This window comes from Camarhynchus parvulus, chromosome 8, assembly GCF_901933205.1.
Source record: "Camarhynchus parvulus chromosome 8, STF_HiC, whole genome shotgun sequence".
Classification (NCBI taxonomy): Eukaryota; Metazoa; Chordata; class Aves; order Passeriformes; family Thraupidae; genus Camarhynchus; species Camarhynchus parvulus.
In genome coordinates this window covers 11,655,125-11,672,954 of record NC_044578.1, presented here as the reverse complement: position 1 = coordinate 11,672,954, position 17,830 = coordinate 11,655,125, and the positions used below count along the sequence as shown (strand labels likewise).

Below are 17,830 nucleotides of genomic sequence, written 5' to 3'. Positions count from 1 at the left end.
TAAGGATATGTTTTTGAGGCTTTGATGCTCCAAATTTTATTTTGTAAATATGCTTCTAGTTATTATTAAAAAAACTAGAAGTTCTTCTGTGGTTGTACATGTATTTGCATGTTTTCCATTGATACTGTCATTATACTGTACCAGTCACTACGTAGTGATTGTTTACTGAGGCTTTTAAGTGAAGCTCTACGTGTACCCTGTATTTTACATTAAATACTGACTTGTGCAACCTCTTAAGAACATGCTTTTTGGGTGTATTTCTAACCTGTGGTTAGATACTCGCTTCCCATGCTAGCTGCTCCAAGGACTGGTCATCTAGTAGGGACTGGTAGGTTTGGGGTTAGGAAAATGGGATTCTTTACATAAGCAAGTGTAACTTCTGGGAAAAGAAGTTGACAAAGTGCTGTTGTAGTTTGTTTTCAAGTATCTTTTAATCTTACTGTACTCTCTTTTGCCTTAATAGTAGTAATACTTGCTTAATCAGAAGTGGGAAAAAGTGTAGGGGAAAAATACATGGTGTTTGTTAAACAGCAGGGGAGAAAAATGCATCTCTCTAAAGAGTATGTGGGAAAAATGTTCAAAAAAATAACTGTCAGGTGAAAATTGTCGCTCAAGTGAGGAAACTTCCCATTACCTTAGTAGGGCTTAGCAGTTAAGTCAGTTTGACATGTGACTTCTAGCAAGTCATTAAGAACCTAAACAACTTTGCTTTCAGGCTTTTTCCAGCACTGTCATGTTTGTTCCATTAAAAAATTCTGTGCTTTGAAATACAGGCTTGAATTTAAAGGCTTTTTGTGAGGAGTGTTATGCAGTGCAGCCGTGTGTGTCAGGAAGGAGCAGCAGTGAATGACCTTACATTGAAATACTGCTGATCATTTCTGTTTCTGGTTGTTTAGTCTGTCATAGGTAGTTGTTGCAATTCTCAGTTGTACCACTGTTAAGTGAAATGATTTTTCCTTTGCCTTGCATACTCGAAGTGTATAATTGCTAAGTGAGAGGCTGTATTAAATAGCTTAATTATTGAGGTATTTAGTGATGGAGCTCAATCATGTGTCTTGTCTCATCATTTTTAACATTTCTGGAAAAAGAGAAATAGCAAATGGGATTCTTTGCCTTGATGTTATTATGGATTTAATATGCAAAAGTAACGAGATCTTTATTTCACAGAATTTGGGAATGTGTCCTAATAAGGGCTTTTGTTCTACAGCTGAACAGCATGTGACTGCTCTGATGTTTATCAGTGTTTCTAACATACTTGTGTAGTGAGATTACATAGTGAGATATGCTGTCCTTAGTCTCATACAGAATGAAGGCTTTACACTCCCCGTATTTCCAGGAGACTTAAAGTTCTTGTGGGGTTTTTTTGGTTGGTTGATTGGTTGGTTGGAGTTTTTTGGTCTATTTGTCTGTGTTTGGTTCTTCCAGATCATTTTAGGTACTTAGGTTGACTTCTGATCAATAATAGTTGTTTGGTTGATACAAAGTGGAAAGACTTATACTCTGCTCTTTTACCATAAGGGAAATAAGAAATGTGTTTCTTAACGTTTCTAAAAGTGCTGGGGAGGCTGGAACAGAAGTCTCTGCAGTCTGCCCTGCTTCCAGTTGTGCTTTTTTTCTTGTTTTGTTTTGGGTTTTTTTCTTCTTTTAAATTATATTTCACATTTCCCCACCCCTCTTTAAGATCTCTAGGACTAATCTATTGAGGTTTGCTTTGTTTTGGTTTTTCCAGAGTCTTTGCATTGTGTGGGAACTGCTGATACAGGTCTCTCTGGTCATAAGGAACCAAATTTCAAGAGAGAATTTATTCATCAAGTATTTGGCACTTGCATCCATATATAGAGATTGCACTCACAGTTCCAGAAATGCAGTACTGTAGGACCTATTGTTCCCTTTCTCTCAGGTTGGTTTAAAACAAATTGTATTATTCCAGACAGATATTTGTAGACCTTGTCCTTAAAAACCTTGAAGAAGAAAAAATCTGCCACTTCTGTAGGTGTGAGTGAAGTTGCAGAAACTGAGAAACTTTCTCACTTCTGTAGTGAGGGTTTATTTTTTTTTAGTTTCCAAATTAAGTGTTCTTTGCTGCAAGTCATGCTGCTGCTGATAAGAATTGGCTCCTGGTAAACTTTACTCTAACACTTAAGGGTATATTGTTCCAGTTTTAAGAACACTGTAAACATGGTTTGTGGTTGAAAAACTGCTGTGGTTGTAAAAGAACCATCATGGTAGTTGCAGTTTTCTGAAAACCTTCCTTCTGTTTGAGTAACTCTTAAAGACACTTCAGAAGTGCAGAGCTGAACATTAAATGGTGTGTTGTTATTGGACACTTCTGTTCCAAACAAAAAGACTTTAAAAAATATTCCCTTATGAATGCAGCTTTATAATCAAAATACCTAGGGTTTGTAGGTTGATAATTTGTATGGTTTGTATTCAAAATTTGAATACTAATTAACCGTTTGCATTTAATTGCTTTCCCTTATACAGGCAATTGGATGTATCTTCTGTCCAAAAGCTTAGTAGCTTAACTTACAATAACTGTTCTTTAGAGTTACTTCAGTGTTTTGATGCTTACAGTGAATTCAGTTAAAGACAGACAAGCATAAAGCTCAGTGAGTCCAATCCCCTGCCCTTGGAAGTATATTGGGATCATTCCCTCTGATGGCAGAGCTCCTCCTTGTGTTGCTTGTTTCAGCAGCTCCATCACTCACCCCATGGTAAAGTTTTACCTGATACTGAATTTCAGTATTTTTGCTTTGCATACAGCTGACTGCTTTGTCTCTTGTTGCTTCAGAAAAGAGTTGATTCTCCTTGTAGCAGCGGTTTGGATTGCTATTAACTGCTCTCCAGTTTTTCTGGTCTTTTGAACCTCATCACAGGACAAAGGAATATGAATGTTGGCAAGATAGACAATTTGATTGTCCAATATTTCAAAGATGTTTTTAGTAGTTCAGATTTAAATACAGTATTTAAACACAAATATTTGGTTTTTTTGGGGGGTGCATATGTGCTGACAAAGTATCAGTAAGAAGTGTAAAAGGTCATCTTTATATGTTAGTAGCAGAGAAGTGGGAATATAATAGTCTCTTGTCATGAGAAGTAGCTGATTTTTTTTGCCTAAGAAGGATGATTCTGATTTTGTTAAAAACACTTCAGTTAGAAAATTTGGAAGTCAGAGAGGAAGGGAGTGTTCCTGAGAGTTTACCTGTTGGTACCTAAATTATAACATCCTGCTTTTTGTTGATATTTTAGTTTTATTAGCATATATATATGTCCATGAGAGCTGAATTTTTCAGAGCTAGCAGTGCAGGGGCTTTTTGTGTGAATTGAAGAATCTCTAGTTTAGGAAGGAAAAACAAGGAGCCCAGATTGCAAACTGGAGAAGCTATGCAACTGGGTTACTGTGCCACACAGAAATGAATTAAAGAGGGAGGAGAGTGACAGAGCCTCCTGTGTATGTTTGTGTTTGAAACATACTCTGCCTGTGCAGTGGTGTTGAAGTTTGGAATGTTATCTCCACAGCCAAGGAATTTGAAACACCAAAGATAGATACTGTCAGAGGAGTTCTGCTATGCTGCTTAGTTACTTATTAAATAAATGTTTTAAGAACATTGGAGATGAAGGCATGGGTGTGTCTTTTGCAGTTGTATTTTTGAATTTACTCTTGGTCTTTTTTTTTGTTTTATGGCCTGGGTGATAGAACATAGCAGATTTACTAATTGCCAGGACAGGACAAATCTGGGAGTTAATGTAAGCATTAGTGTGAAATAGTCTTGGAAAACTGGATGAATGACCTGAACTGTATAGGATGCAGTTCAGTAAAGAGAAACACAAAACAGCACCTTTGGCTAGAAATAGTAAATTTAAATATGAGAAACACTTGGCTGGGCAACAGTTCTGTAAATAAGCACCTGAATCACAAAATGAACACAGTGGAGTCGTGACAATTCTGTGAAAACCAGGATCTCGGTGGGATTTATGAACAGGATTGTTGCATGTGAGAGGGAAGTTGCTCTGCAGCCTCAGTGTAAGGTCTCAGATAATGCAGTGTCTCTGTTCTTGTTACTCTGCTTCCAACAGATTTGGACCAGCTGAGAGTATTTAGAGAAGAGTTGCAATAATGACCTTTGAGAAGGGACTGAAAGAATTGTACTTGTTTAGACTTTAGCAGAGATGGGGAGACATAATAATAGGCTTCAAATGTGGTAACAAAGTTTGCAACAGAGAATAATGTAATAAACTGTTCTCTCTAGGTGGGAAAAGAAATAATAGTCCTGAGGAGCATTAAAAGAGATTTTGATGTCAGGGAAAACTTTCCAGCTTCAGGAAAGATTATCTATCCAGGACAGATAATCACAGGGTTATATATCTGAGGGAAGTAATGGGATATCTATTGCTGAAAGTGCTCTAGAAAAGGTTAAATAACCTCCTTTTAGAGGTGATTGAAGTGTAGTTCTGTCCTTGGCACAGGAGATAAGATGACTTCTTAGCATTAGATCTCTGGTCATTTTTAGATTTTTGTAATATTGCTGGCCATGATTTAAAAGAGTAAAACAACATGGTGGAGAAAAAAAATAGTGATGTAACAGTTGCAAGATGTAGTAAAAAACCCTCAATCAAATATATTCATTAAAGGATTTTTGTGAAGTATTTATTAAAGCCGTCTGTAATGTAATATTGAAGGTAACTTTAATAGAGTTTTCATTGTAGATTTAATATCTTTGACTTGCCTTTAGGTGGTTTTAGTGATCCAAAAGAAAGAAACAGAGCTAGAGTCAAAGTCTTTCAGAAGACTTCATTGAAGAGAAGCAAAGCTCAGAAGATCAATTCTAATGAACCAGGGAGTCAGGTGCATTCCAGGCTCTGAAATAGAGCACGCCATGCAGCTTCACCTCTCTATAAAATCGAGATGACAGTGAATATCTGAGACATGGATGTTGGGGGTTAATCACCACTGATCAAGTCTTAGGGTTCCTGAAGGGTTTGTTATATAAATATCTTGTTATTTAAAATCACTTTGTGTTCCACGTATTAGGAATAGATTTCAGTCTTTTATGCACATTGCTGTGTAATAGCAGTATAAATAAGCTTGAACAGAAATGTGTCCTGTCTACTACATATCCTAGTTTTATATAAAATTTCTCCTTTGGGACTCTTTTGCATGATTTAAAAATATTTGATTACACTGGAAGAGCTAACCTTGATACAAATGAGTTAAAGCTTTTTAGAGTTAAAAGTACTGAACAATTTGATAGAACTTTCTGAACTAAATTCAGTTTAATGCCTTATTCTCCATTTTTTTCTGTTCAAAATCAACTGTCTGCATCCCATATGACCTTGTTCAGGCATTTCTGATTTTTGAAATTTGACAAAGCTGCCTCAGGGTTAAGGGCAAGTGAAGGATAGGCTTTGTGTCACATATGTCTGTGCTCTGGAATTAGTGAAAGAGTTAAAGGGAAACAAATGTCACATTCTGAGCCATTTCAAAAGAGTGTAGAGGGTTTAGATAAAATAATGCTTTCAATCTATTATAGCCTAATTGTAATTAGACTTCTGGTACATTTTTCGATTTCACCATTTATATGGATTAAAGTTTATGTGTATTTCCATTGCACAGGCTATCAGCATTGTCTTTGTTATACTTGATGGCAAATTGTGACTAAACCATCAAGAAACAAAGTGTTGCTAACTGACAGGGCACTGGGTTTAGATCCTGGTGTAGTGTTTGCTTATATAAACCTGGAAATCAATAAAGGAAGAATGCAAACACTGTTCCCCATATTAGACTGATGTCAGAAAAGGAATTGTTCCTTTTCTCAAGTATATTAAGTCTTCCAGGGATTTCCCTTCTATGTATCACTGCAGTACAGAGGGTTTTTTGTAGCCTATTGTAAAGGGATCATGGTATCTCATGTAGTAAGGGCACAAAGGCTTAAGTCTTAGGCAGTTGTGCCTATTCCCTAAGCTCCACCTGAAGAGCTGGAACGGAGGTGCAATTGTCAGACAGAAGTGCCTGGAAAAGGCAGCTTTAACCTGGAGTTTGGAGCAGCTGTTCCTGCAGAGTTGACTGGAGTGGTGTATAGGTGGTGACTGACTAAAGATTTGGAGTAGAAAGCTGTTAACATTTCAGCAGATGCCATGGTTTCTTTGCTTTGGGTTATTTTCCTATTTCCAATGTAAAAAAAAAAAAAGGCAACTTCAAAAATTGAATCTTATTAATAAGTTTGAAATTAGAATATATTAGTACATGTTATCCGCCCATTACCTTCTTTTCATTTACTTGTGCTTTCAATGTACATGTCTTTAAAAGTCAGAGTACAACTAGCAGCAAGTTTTACTGGTTAGGGATGCATGATTGTATTACTTTTGTTAGTAACTAATCTAATTGTCACTTGAAAAGATTTGACAATATTTCTATGCCTTGCTATGCTGCTAGCACTGTTCTTTGGAGGTTTCCTTAAAAGCTAGACTTCAGGAAAAAAAAAGCTAGCTAAATGTTCTGAGGTCTTCTCAATCCTCACTTGTCAACATTTCTGGTTTTGTTTATTTAGTTATTTAACCTTGGGAAAATAGGCAAAATGAGAAGCCAGTATAGCTTATTGGGGTTTTTTTATTTTTAAGCAGTGTTTTGTTTTCAGCGGAATTGTGATGTTTATTCCATCAGTTTTCTGGAAATTCTGCTATATTCAGTGCATTCTAAAAAAAGCAGACTGAAAAAAATCTTTATTCACAGTATTATTGTAGAGGCTGCTATAGTGCAATTACGTTTCATGTGCGTGGATACTTTTAAATGCACCTGTGAGGAAGTGGTTTCTAACAGAATAAAGTGTAGTTACATAATTTCTCTTAAGTGAGGTCAGGTGAGAGTTTTTCTGGATCATGGGAATTCAATGATCCTTTGTTAAGAGGATTCCTAAAATACTTCAGATGAAAAAGGTTCTTCATATATCTGCTATCTGACAGCCAGTGCTGAAAAGGACAATGAGAAACATTCACTCCTTGTATGATGTCCTAGTGCAAATAAAGCTGCCCACACCTACCCCATCTCAAAGTGAAGTCTTTTTCAGATTTCTTGACATGTATTTTGGAGGTCTGAATTGTTGAACCAAAGTGAATTTTGCAAATCCTTGAGAATCCTCTATTCTCATAAGTTGGTTGCTTTTTGGAGTATAGTTTGCTGTCAGGACCATTCAGATTATACAAGTGTACAGGAACAGATTTGTTGCTATTAAGATCTTGATAGGAAGTCTTCTGTTGTTGTTCTAACTGCACCTCAAAAAAAAATCAACCAGAAACCTTTGCCAGCAATACAGGTAACAAATTTCTTCTTAATATTGATGAATTTCAGTTACATCTCTCATGATCTGAAAATATCTCTGGTTGATTCAAGCCCAGAAGCAGTTTTATTGGAAATTCACCTTTTACATGAAAGGTTATTTTTTTCTTTGATCAGAATTCTGAATAAATAGAGAGAATTTTTTGCCTCTCTTTTGGGTTCTGGAGGTAAAAGCAGGCCAGTTACTGTCATTTTATCCTGTGTGACTCATGTCTCATTGATTTTCCACTTGAGAGGTAACTCTGGTGATCAGACCTTGTGTACTGCTTTTAGGGTGTATTTCATAATTGAATCAGTTGCAGTTAGATCAGCTACCCTTTAAAAAAACTTTTTAGATTGGTGGATGTCTGTATTTACTTGGCCAAAGAAATTCCCTTGAAGAAACTGTCCCCAGAAGTCAGGAGATTGTGAGAAACAGGAATGCTCTGGAGAAGCTTACTGTGTGATATTCTTGGTACCATTTTCAGTTTGGATTCATGTGTCACTGCAGCTTTGTTATATGACTTGTACCAAATAATCATGTGGACGTTTCTTCTCATCCTGTCTGTTCTGTCAGCAGGCCTGATTTGCAGACGTGGCATGAGCTCCAGTTTAAGTTGTGTTTGCTTCTCTTCCTTTAAATGTGCCCTTCCTTTGTGTGGGCTGTAGCATGGCTTCCCTGCTTGATTCACTCCTGCAACTGCCTTGAAAGGAAAGTTTGCTTTTCTAATACTTAGAAATTAGCTTCTGTTGAAGTGTGGACAACTATTGCTTTTTTGACCTTCACTGACCATACTTTTCATGATGAAATGTCAAAAAGAGTCCAGGGGTTTGAATCAGTAACAAATAAGAATACAGAAAGTTTGCAGGGATTTTTTCCCCTCAGATGCCTCTCTTTTGTGCCTCAGACTCTGTTAGTGAAAACTTGCATCAGCTGGATTTCAGTTAAGTTTTCAATAGAATTTTAACAGATTTATATTAAAGCGAACACTTAACCAGAATGAAAATAGAGTAAAAGACGATGCTGTGACCTCTTGCTGTGTGGAAACAGACATGAAGAATGTTTCCCCAGCATTCACAATTCCAGAATAATACAGGTTATAGCTGGATATATAGCTATATATAGATGGAAACAATAACCTGCTGGAATTAGTCCTGTGCATCAGTTAGAAAACACTTCTATCCTCAGCATGGAAGTTTAGAATTCCAAGATAAGAGGAGCACCCGTGCTGCTTAGGCTTACAAAGCATAAGGGAGAGCCTGAGAGAAGGGCTTCACATTACAGCAAACCTGATCCAAGGACTGTCTGTCACCAAATGCAAACTCATGGGCCCTGTTTTCCACTGGCACCTGTGCTTATTTCACCGTTACAGGGAGCCTGTCTAGGAAGCGAAACTAGAACAAAAATGACTCTTTTGTAGGGACCTGTGATTTCCAAATCAGCTCACTGTGAGCTTGGATTGAACACAAAAGCAAATGCATGGGAAAAGTAGGAATGATGTGCCCGAGTTACAGGGGAGTGGGATTGATTGTTTTTGTAGATTAAATCACTTAATGGTAAATGAAACCTCACCTGGGAACTCTTGTTCCAAAATTAAAGAGAGAATGATTGAAGGCTCACCACTAGCCTGTGAATCCCACCCTGTTGATAAAGGAGTGGGAATGTTGATGGGTGTGGTTTTGATTGCTGTGATGGGAAGGTGGAGGGAAAGTGGTGTCTTGGACAAAACAATAAAGAAGGAAATGCTCTTTTGGGAAGTGTCTAAATGGATGTAATTGAGCAGGGGCAGAGAAAGGACCATTGCAGTAGTTCAGATGCAAAATGACAAGATCCTTATGAGAGTTACCCACTTGGAGTGACAGTGAAAACCTTTGGAAGTCAGGCCAGCTGCTGAAAGAGAGTTCAGTCTGTAAAAAATCTGTTTGCTGTCTTTGTAACCTTCATTGTTGATGGATGGGTAACCTTTGACATAGGCCCCTGGGCTCACCAATGTATTTTTAATTATGATTCTGGTGTCTCACACATGGATTTGCATTTTTATTTCCATAGTGGCTGTTTAAATACACATACATTGCAGAGTTGCTCCTTTCTTATCACTTAGAGCAATTAAAAAAAAAAGTTTTAATACTTTCCTCAATTGAGCAAGGATAATTCAAACAGTATGCATGCAGAACTCAGAAAGGAAGCAGTGCCCACATTAGCTGGCGTGTAATTTGAGAGGGGCATTTTAAGTCAAAATAGGCAGATGTTTAGAAGATGGTAATTTCAATTTTTATAAATACTGATAGTGATATTTCAATAATATTATTTCAGTGATTGCAGAAGAAAACCCTTTCTCTAGTCTTGTGGTGATACGAATTTGATGACTCTTTATTTCACCACTGTCTTGAGTCAGAAGAATCTCAAAAAACTGAGCAAATGGGTATTAAAATAGAAACTCATTGTTAGGAATGTGAAGTAATGCATAAGAATAAAAGAACTTTATGCAAAAAAGCCCAACCCTGACTTGAAATCAGCTATTAGTGCTCAGGAAAGTCTTCTGATAGACATTTCTGTAAAGACATCAATTCAGTTTTCACTGTCAGATAAAGTAAATAGAGTTGAGTATTAATAGAAAGGGGTCATGACATAAAATATTAACTATTCTGTGGTAAAAATCTATGACATACATAGGCCATGCTTTGAATATTATTATCCCACACTGATCTGTCTGCTAGACTTAATACAGAAGAGGGCAGTAAGAATAATCAAAATTTGGGATAGCTTCTTTGTGCAGAACACCAAGGAGATAAACCAGATAAAGTAACCATTAATTCTAGGATCTTACAGCAAAGGTATGTCCTCAGATACTGTGAAACTTAATCTTTAAAGGTATGAGGGTTTTATGTAGGGTTTTTTCCCTACTGTTATCAAGGAAGGAATGTGTTTAATTGCTTATTGACCTAGGAGAGATAATATATCACTGAGTTATGAGGGCTTTGTGTGTTCAAGATACAGCAAAGGCTGCCTAGGAGATATGTTCTTACTGTATTTATTTTTCTTCTTTCATGGCTACAGCATTGTGCTGTGAGTAATACAGTTGTTCACAGCTGAATAATTGTGTATCTTTTTACAGAAATTTTAGATGTTCTTGAAGATAACTGGCAGTTGGGGTTGGGATTTTTTTCTATATTATTTTTAAAAGGTTAAGCAGTTTTATGGATGGTATATAAACTACATTTGTCAAGTTAATCCTTACTAGATATTTCATGTCAGCTCTTCAGAGGTACTAAGTAAGGAATAAGTACTGCATTTGTTTTGCTATAGTGCTGTTAAATTCCTTAGAATACTTTGTAAAAACTATGCCGTAGAAAGAGCCACTAAGGCTTTTTTAGGACATCACTGGCAAACTGTAAGTTGTGTATTATTAAAAAGAACCATATATAAAGCCTTCTGCCTGATGTCTTTACTCTAAAAATGTAAATGTGCATAAGCAAACTATTATGATTTCTACCTTTTTAACTGCTTTTATTGATTATTTTCAAATTCATACTCCAGAGATTCCAAACTCTATCTATGGCATATTCAGAAAGCTGCTGATCATACTGGTTTTGGTCTTGTAAGACATAAACATTTGGAGTAATCCTATCTCTGTAGCTGAATGTTTTGGAGGGATAAAGAAGTCAGTTTTATATTGTATTTGTGTAAGTCGGTATCTAAGCCCATAGTAAATAATGTAACCGTTTAGTCTAAGCTTTATCTAATTCCTGCAAATGAGAACTTTCTAAATGTGTTGTCATTTGATACAGTATGTGAGCAATCCTGGTGTGCAGCTCAGAGACAAAGCAATAAAGAAGAATTTAACTGCAAGTGCAGGTTTTTACTGCTGTGATGGGTTGGCCATTTAGGGAAGTGTCTGAACTCTGGCAATCTGCTCGTGTTTGCTCAGGATAGGTATGGAAACTACATAATTCACACTCTCTGACCCACCTTCTGGCAGCTTCTTCCTGCTTCCTGAATCTGATAAAATGTGCTGAAGGTATCTCTTTTTTTTCCTTTTTTCTCGTGCTTCAAGAAATTCTCTAGTGGCTGAACCTGGAATTTGAATAGCCTTTTAATGTTTCTTCAGTCCTTTAACCTGATGTTACAGGATAATTGCAAGGAATGGTAAAATGAGTGTCTCTTCTTTGTTTATGGAAATAAATACTATCAAGAATTTTATATACCATAGCCAGACATTTCTTTTTATATAAAAGGTTAAATGTTCTAATTGCTATTCTACTAAAATGTGGTCAGAGTTTGCCCTGAATTATTGAATTAATCACTGATGAAGTGTAAAGTTCATGAAATACTACCATAGTAATGAATCCTGTTGTCTTGAGACAAAAGAGGAAAGTCAAATCTGTGAAAAATTATTTCAGTTTCAGAAAACTAAAATGAGAAAAGGCAAGATGCTGTTTAAAGCCTTGAAGTTTCATGTGTTTTATTAGGGTAGATAAAACTGCAAACCTGCACCTTTGTTACTAGAGCTGAGTGTATGTATTTGCAACAGCTATGGCATTACAGTTGCAATGGCGTGCTTTATGCATATAGTAGCTTTCCATCATTAATAATACCATGAGGCTTTTTGTTTTCATCCCTGAGAAAGTGTTTCTTAGACAAAGTCAGAAAAACTGAAATAGAAGGGGAAGCTCTGAATAAAACACAAAATTTATTCTGCCAATAAAAAAGACAAAGCAAAACAGAAAAAAGCCAATTGAAGGCAGAATGGAGAAAGAGTTAAAATGAAGTTGCTGTGAGAGTTGCATTGGGTGTCTAACCTTGCCTTTTCTTTTTTGCCAGGTCTTTATACCCATTTGTAAAAATGAAAATACAGAATTCTCTTTTTTACAAAAACATCAGTGGGATAGCCTGAATGCTAAAAATTTATGGCAGCTCAAGGGAAGACAAGGAAAATTCATGGAAGAGAAATTCAGTGAAGTTTAGAAAATAGATAGATACCACATATGACTTAGGAGGACTCTGAGCTAAAAATATTTGGAAGCTATAATGGTATTATACGCAGCAGCTCTTGCCTAACCATCTGCTTATCACGGCTGTTGGAGACAGAGTACTGACTGCAGAGACGTGTGGCTTTGCTCTGTGTGAGAAAAGAGGCTTGAAGTTTAATAATGTTGAGCATAATTGATTTGCATTTAAATTTAATGAGGGAGAAGTTTTGAAAGTGAATAGTCAATTAACATGCAAGGGGAATCAAGTGTCTCTGTGCATAGGTGACAGATATGCTCATGTGCTCAGTCAGTAGTAAGTACGTCCCTTTTGCTCTGTCAATGCAGTGCAACATCTCAATATCGAGAGATCTTTACAAAGTCCTTGATAAAGTATTCAGCTGCTGGGACAGGGTAATAGAATCAGAATAAATTTTTCACTTCATAGGCAATCTTTCATTTTATACTTGAACAGTGAGCATAGTTTTGAAAGTAAATTGTCTCGTGTAGTTGCAAAAAATCATAAACTGAGTGTTGCAAAACAAAACCCTGAAGAACAATAAATTCAAAGCAGAATATCTGGGTATTCCTTGTATCACAAAGTTGAATAAAGGAAGCCAAAAGAAAAGCATGTGTAGGATAAACTGTAGTTGTATTTCAGCAGTGTGTTGACAGGTTAATGGTAGGTTTAGAGTAACGGTGTAAAGTCTATCAAATATGTATATTTAGCACGTTAATAAGATACCTGGAGAAGAAACAGCTGATAAGTGGTGGTGCTATATGAAAAGTTGTACTCTCCCAGCTTAGTCTTTCAAGGGAATAAATTTGTGACTTTGAAAGATCAAGAAAGTGTGAATCAGACTATTCTGAATTTTTACTGTGCAAGGTCTGTAGGAGCTGCAAAACCTGTGAGTAAGCCTGCATCTAGGTGAAAAATGAAAGTGGAGCAAGCCTAAAGGTTCTTTGTCAGTGGTCACAGGAAAAGCAAAAACCAGTAGGAAAAGAACAAAGCAACTCCCTGCATTCTTACAGGGCAATTATGTTAGCAATTCATTAAATTTAATGCCAAAGTATTGAAATGAAAAAGATATTCATACTGAGAAAATAAGAGTAACTAAAAGGCTATTATTTTAAATGTAAATGTAGGCTAGACAGAACTTCCTTTGTATTTCCAGTTGGTACTGTAAGCATAGGCCAGACAGAACACAGAAATTGTGGGAAATAAAAAAAGCAGCATATTGTTTATCAGTGAATGTGCTGGCCTACGAAGACCTGAGCACAGCAAGAGAGGAAAGCAGAATGGCAATCAAGTAAAGCAAAATCACATGTGATATGGTCATAGTTCTATTTGAATTATATATATTAGACTAGAAAAGTTGGGCTACCGAGGTACTGTTAAATCAAGGAAATTGTGGCTAAGTATCTTATCTGGAAGTAGTTGGATGTGAACAGTAGCAGCTAGAAAAAGGTAGTGTACAAGTTGAACTGGGAGCAGTCTTAAAGAAAGTCAGTGTTTTTTTTAATAAAGGCCTCTCTTAGCAGTAGATGTACTGTGATTAAAAGGAAGGATATGTGACATTGTTCATGTTGCATCTTGGTTTGTTTACTGTGCCTGAAGACAGAACAGCAGCAAAACAGAAAGCAGCTGCTCCCTGCCCCTTTAAGAGGTTTTAAAAACCACAGTTCCTAATGCACTTAAAACACCTTCAGTACTTGCCAGTGGAAACTCCCAAGCCAAGTAGACTGAAATATGCATAACAGTCGTCTTACTCAGAAAACATAACTACAGCCTGAGCATACAGTGAGAACTTCAGGCTACAGAGGTGTATTGAAACCTCTCTGCTTAACAAGCTCTGTGTCAGTCACAAAGCAGAATTTAGACAGCATCTAAGAATAAACATTTTCAGGTGCTGATACCTGCAGTTTTGTCAGGATGCCCAAGCATTGGGAGAAAATTTCTGTCTGCCTTCAAGTACTTGTGGGGAAAAAGGCCCATTCTTGGTGTAGATGATGCTGACATCCAGCTCACCGAGCAGGAACGTGCTCAGAGCTGCTTTGAAAGGCTGCAATGCAAAGCTGTCACGGATGGCTAAATATGGCTGTAGCAGTTGTACTGTGTATTAGACCAAACTGCAGCATGAGGCAATGAAAATAAACAACATCCTCTATGGAAGGCAGGAGGAGGGATGGGTCTTTTTACTGCAGATCACTATTTTAAGAACTGCCACAATATTGAGGTTCTAGCATAGAGTACAGTGCTGAAACATGTCAACAGCTGTAGCACCTCAGACAGTTTCTTTAGAAAATAGATGTTTCTCTGGCTGTTCACCAGAGAAATTAGTTGGTGTAATACAGTTTTATTAATATGTCACAGTCAGTTGTAATAGAGCCACATGAGCACTTAGAAGAGCTGGGGCTCTTAAAAATAACTGCCAGTCAAAAAGTGACATAAGGCAAGTCATTTACAATTGGACACAATGATCTTGAGGGTCTTTTCCAGCCTAAATGATTCTGTGATTCTATGGTAGCAGGCTGCTGCTGTGTTTAAATTCAAGTTTAAAGCACATTTGCCTTCTAAGCTTGTCCATTACTTTGCCTAGCCCCTTGCATGTGAGAACTCATCTGTGTGCTGGTGGTGACTGGTGCTGTGATTGTACACACAGGATCAGCTGGTGTGCCAAGGGATGCCTGTAATTCTGGAAGCATGAAAATGCACTGGGTGAGAAGACACAGCATGGCCACAGCACAGCTGTGGCAAGCTGCAGTTTTTTTTGCTTCATTGTTTTGGGGATAGTTCTGCATGCCCTCGCTGCCCCCAGTCTGTCCAGAATATATTTTCAGCGTTTGGAGTGTTATTTACATCAACTGTTTAGGTGTCCCTCTATTTGTTTACTGTTGTCACTAAGTAATATTTGAATCCTTAGGCCGACTTAGCAACTCCTCTAAATTTAGCTGAGAGTAAACATCTCAGAGCTGTGGAGAGCTTGTAGCTTTCACAAAAATTGTAGCCCCCTTTTTAAGGGGTATTTGAGCCCAATAGCCACCTGCTATACATGGTTTGCAAGCAGTCTAGTCAGTGCATATATGGGTTGGAATTTGTCTCACCATCCTTAAGGTTTGGAGATGGCCAGAGGGAGGAACATGACATTTTTCAGAGCACTGGCGGTGTGGTGGGGTATGTGGCAGAATGGTGCCACTCCAGTTTAGGACTCCAAAGCCAGCCCATTGCTGATCTGTTTCTAGAACAGTGTGTATCCCCCTAGATAGGGGGAAAAGCCTAGATTGAGGCAAAACATTATCAGATGGAAAATAAGTGGTTAAAATAGTTTTCATGAATGTAGATAGCTGGAAAAACAGCCTTCTCACTTTTTGTTTCTCTGGGAAGTGAGGGCATATTTTAAATTTTGAAAAAAAATTAGAACAAAAACATTTTAATTCTGAAACAGCATTGAAAATGTTTTACAGCAACTGTTGCCTCACGTGCCCCTTTTCCAGACTCTGGGTTTATGTTTGCCTTAGTATAATGCAGGAGCACTTCAAAGCACAGCCCACACAGGGCACCTGGTTGTGTGTGTGTGGTGCTGCTCTGAGTTGTGCATCAACCTTGTGAGGCTCATGGAACTGGTGCTGTAATTTTGCATGTAAAAAGCTGTATTAATTGTTGCATTTCAAATGCATGCCCTTGACTGAAAATCATCTGGGATAAAAATATGTTCTAGACAGTATTTCATACAATATGCACTTTACAGTTTACTTCGTAAGGTAGCATGTTCATAGTCACTGCTCTGAAAGTAAATCAGACAGAGTAGTAATTTCCAGTTTAATATTGTACAGAAATGAGCAAATGGTTTATCCTGGCTTTTAAGAAAAAGTATAGGAGCATTGATTTTCTCCCATCAGGTTGCTTTTCATCTGTAAACTGCTAGCAGGATTGTTAAGTACTCGATGAACTCTTAAAATCGCAGCCTACCTATGGGAAAAAGCAATGTCTTTTTATGCTAGATATTTTCTGTGTATTGTATTAATAACTTCTTCAGGGAATAAATAATAGTTTTCCTATTTATATAAAACTGTGTTCTTTGTTAAAAGATTAAATCTTATTGGAGTTTTCTCCTAGAGTGACAGTTTGATAAATGGTTACTGTAATTAAGTTAGTGTAATTAATTTTATAATGAGCTTTTCAAGAACCTGTGTGATTTAATGTATCTCAAAGATGTAAGTCACGTGTTTTGGTAATCCTGCACAGGAGATACTCTTTGGATAACAGGACAGCTAATTAGCAATTGAATGGTTTCACATGAAAAAGCCATATTAAAATTTAGAGTGGGACTTTTACCTAGGATGATAAAGTGGATTGGGTAGGTGTGGTGATAAGGATATAGAGGGATGGCCAATAAGTGAGGCTAAGCATATTTTTTTTAACTGAGACATGGAAGTTATTATAGCTTAAATAATATAGCATAAATAGCTGCTGCTTCAATTTTTACTGAGTCTGATTTCAATTTTCTTCATAAGTTCTTCATAAGTATCAGACAGTAGTGACTTTACAGTTGTGTTCTTTCTGTCTTCTAGCAGTTCCTCAGGATTTCCTGTGTGTGTCTTTCTCCAGTCAGCATCCACTCCTTTTGCCAGTGTAGCTGATCTCCTTACCTGTGCATTCACATTTAGCATTGCCCTCAGCCTGCCTTCATCACAGCTCCACCAGGATTTTTGTTCTCAGGCAAACTCTTCTCTATGCTGAATCCCAGTTTTTTACTCCAAAATATGGAGGAAGAAAACCTTCTTGAGGAAGCAGTCAGATGTATCTTAAGCAGCAAGAAGGGTTTAAAATAATTTCCATATTTGTGCACAGAAATGAGTAATTATTTTGACTGAAAATTCAGGAGAGAGACAGCAGGGTGGGAATATCAGTCTGAGACAGATGCTTCAATGTATAATTTCAGCACAAACTCTAATTTGGCCAGGATACAAGAAACTGAAAGCAGTTAAAGTGTTTCAGGCTTTAAAGAGAAGAAATTTGATATAGTGGTTGCTTTTCTAGAGTTCTGCTATAAAGTCACACTTGTATAATTCATATTTAGGTTTATGTGAAGTAATTTTGCAATCTTATCCTGGAATGTCTGGCTGGCAGAGAGGTGATGCCTATATCACACCCATCCTCCTAGTAAGTTTCCTCATATAGGTAGGCCAGAAGAGTTGGGGATAGCAGTGCTGTCAGCAGTTGTGATAGCACTGCTGAGTGGAAGGGGTGCAGAGGAGCAGATGTGCATTGCTGGTCATTGTCATACAACTTACTGGTTCAGCCTTTTTTTGCAGTTTTAGAGAAAGAATAAGACTGTGTTAGGAGGAGGCTGAGCTTTTGTTTGTTTTCATACATCCTATTATTTAACTACCAATTCATTTTCCCTGCCCATTACATTTTTTTTCTTCCAGAAAGAAGTAGAAATAGATTTCCACAAGAAGATTCTTTCTATAGAATTTTTTCCTCTTATGTAAGAATAGGTTTGTCTAGCCTAGTGAACCCATCTCCTTTAAGGAAGAAAAATAACA

General features: G+C 37.1%; 1 protein-coding gene across 4 annotated transcripts in view; it reads left to right on the top strand.

Annotated features, from left to right (window-relative positions):
• The window catches only part of ZZZ3 (zinc finger ZZ-type containing 3), a 57,475-nt gene that overhangs the window by 1,540 nt on the left and 38,105 nt on the right, over positions 1–17,830 (top strand). Inside the window, exon 2 of one of the 4 annotated variants that reach the window (XM_030953961.1) lies at positions 1,730–1,900. The exons of the other annotated variants lie outside the window; for them this stretch is intronic. The gene's annotated coding sequence lies outside the window, so the exon portion shown is untranslated. The remainder of the gene's footprint in view (positions 1–1,729; positions 1,901–17,830) is intronic. 4 annotated transcript variants of the gene reach the window in all.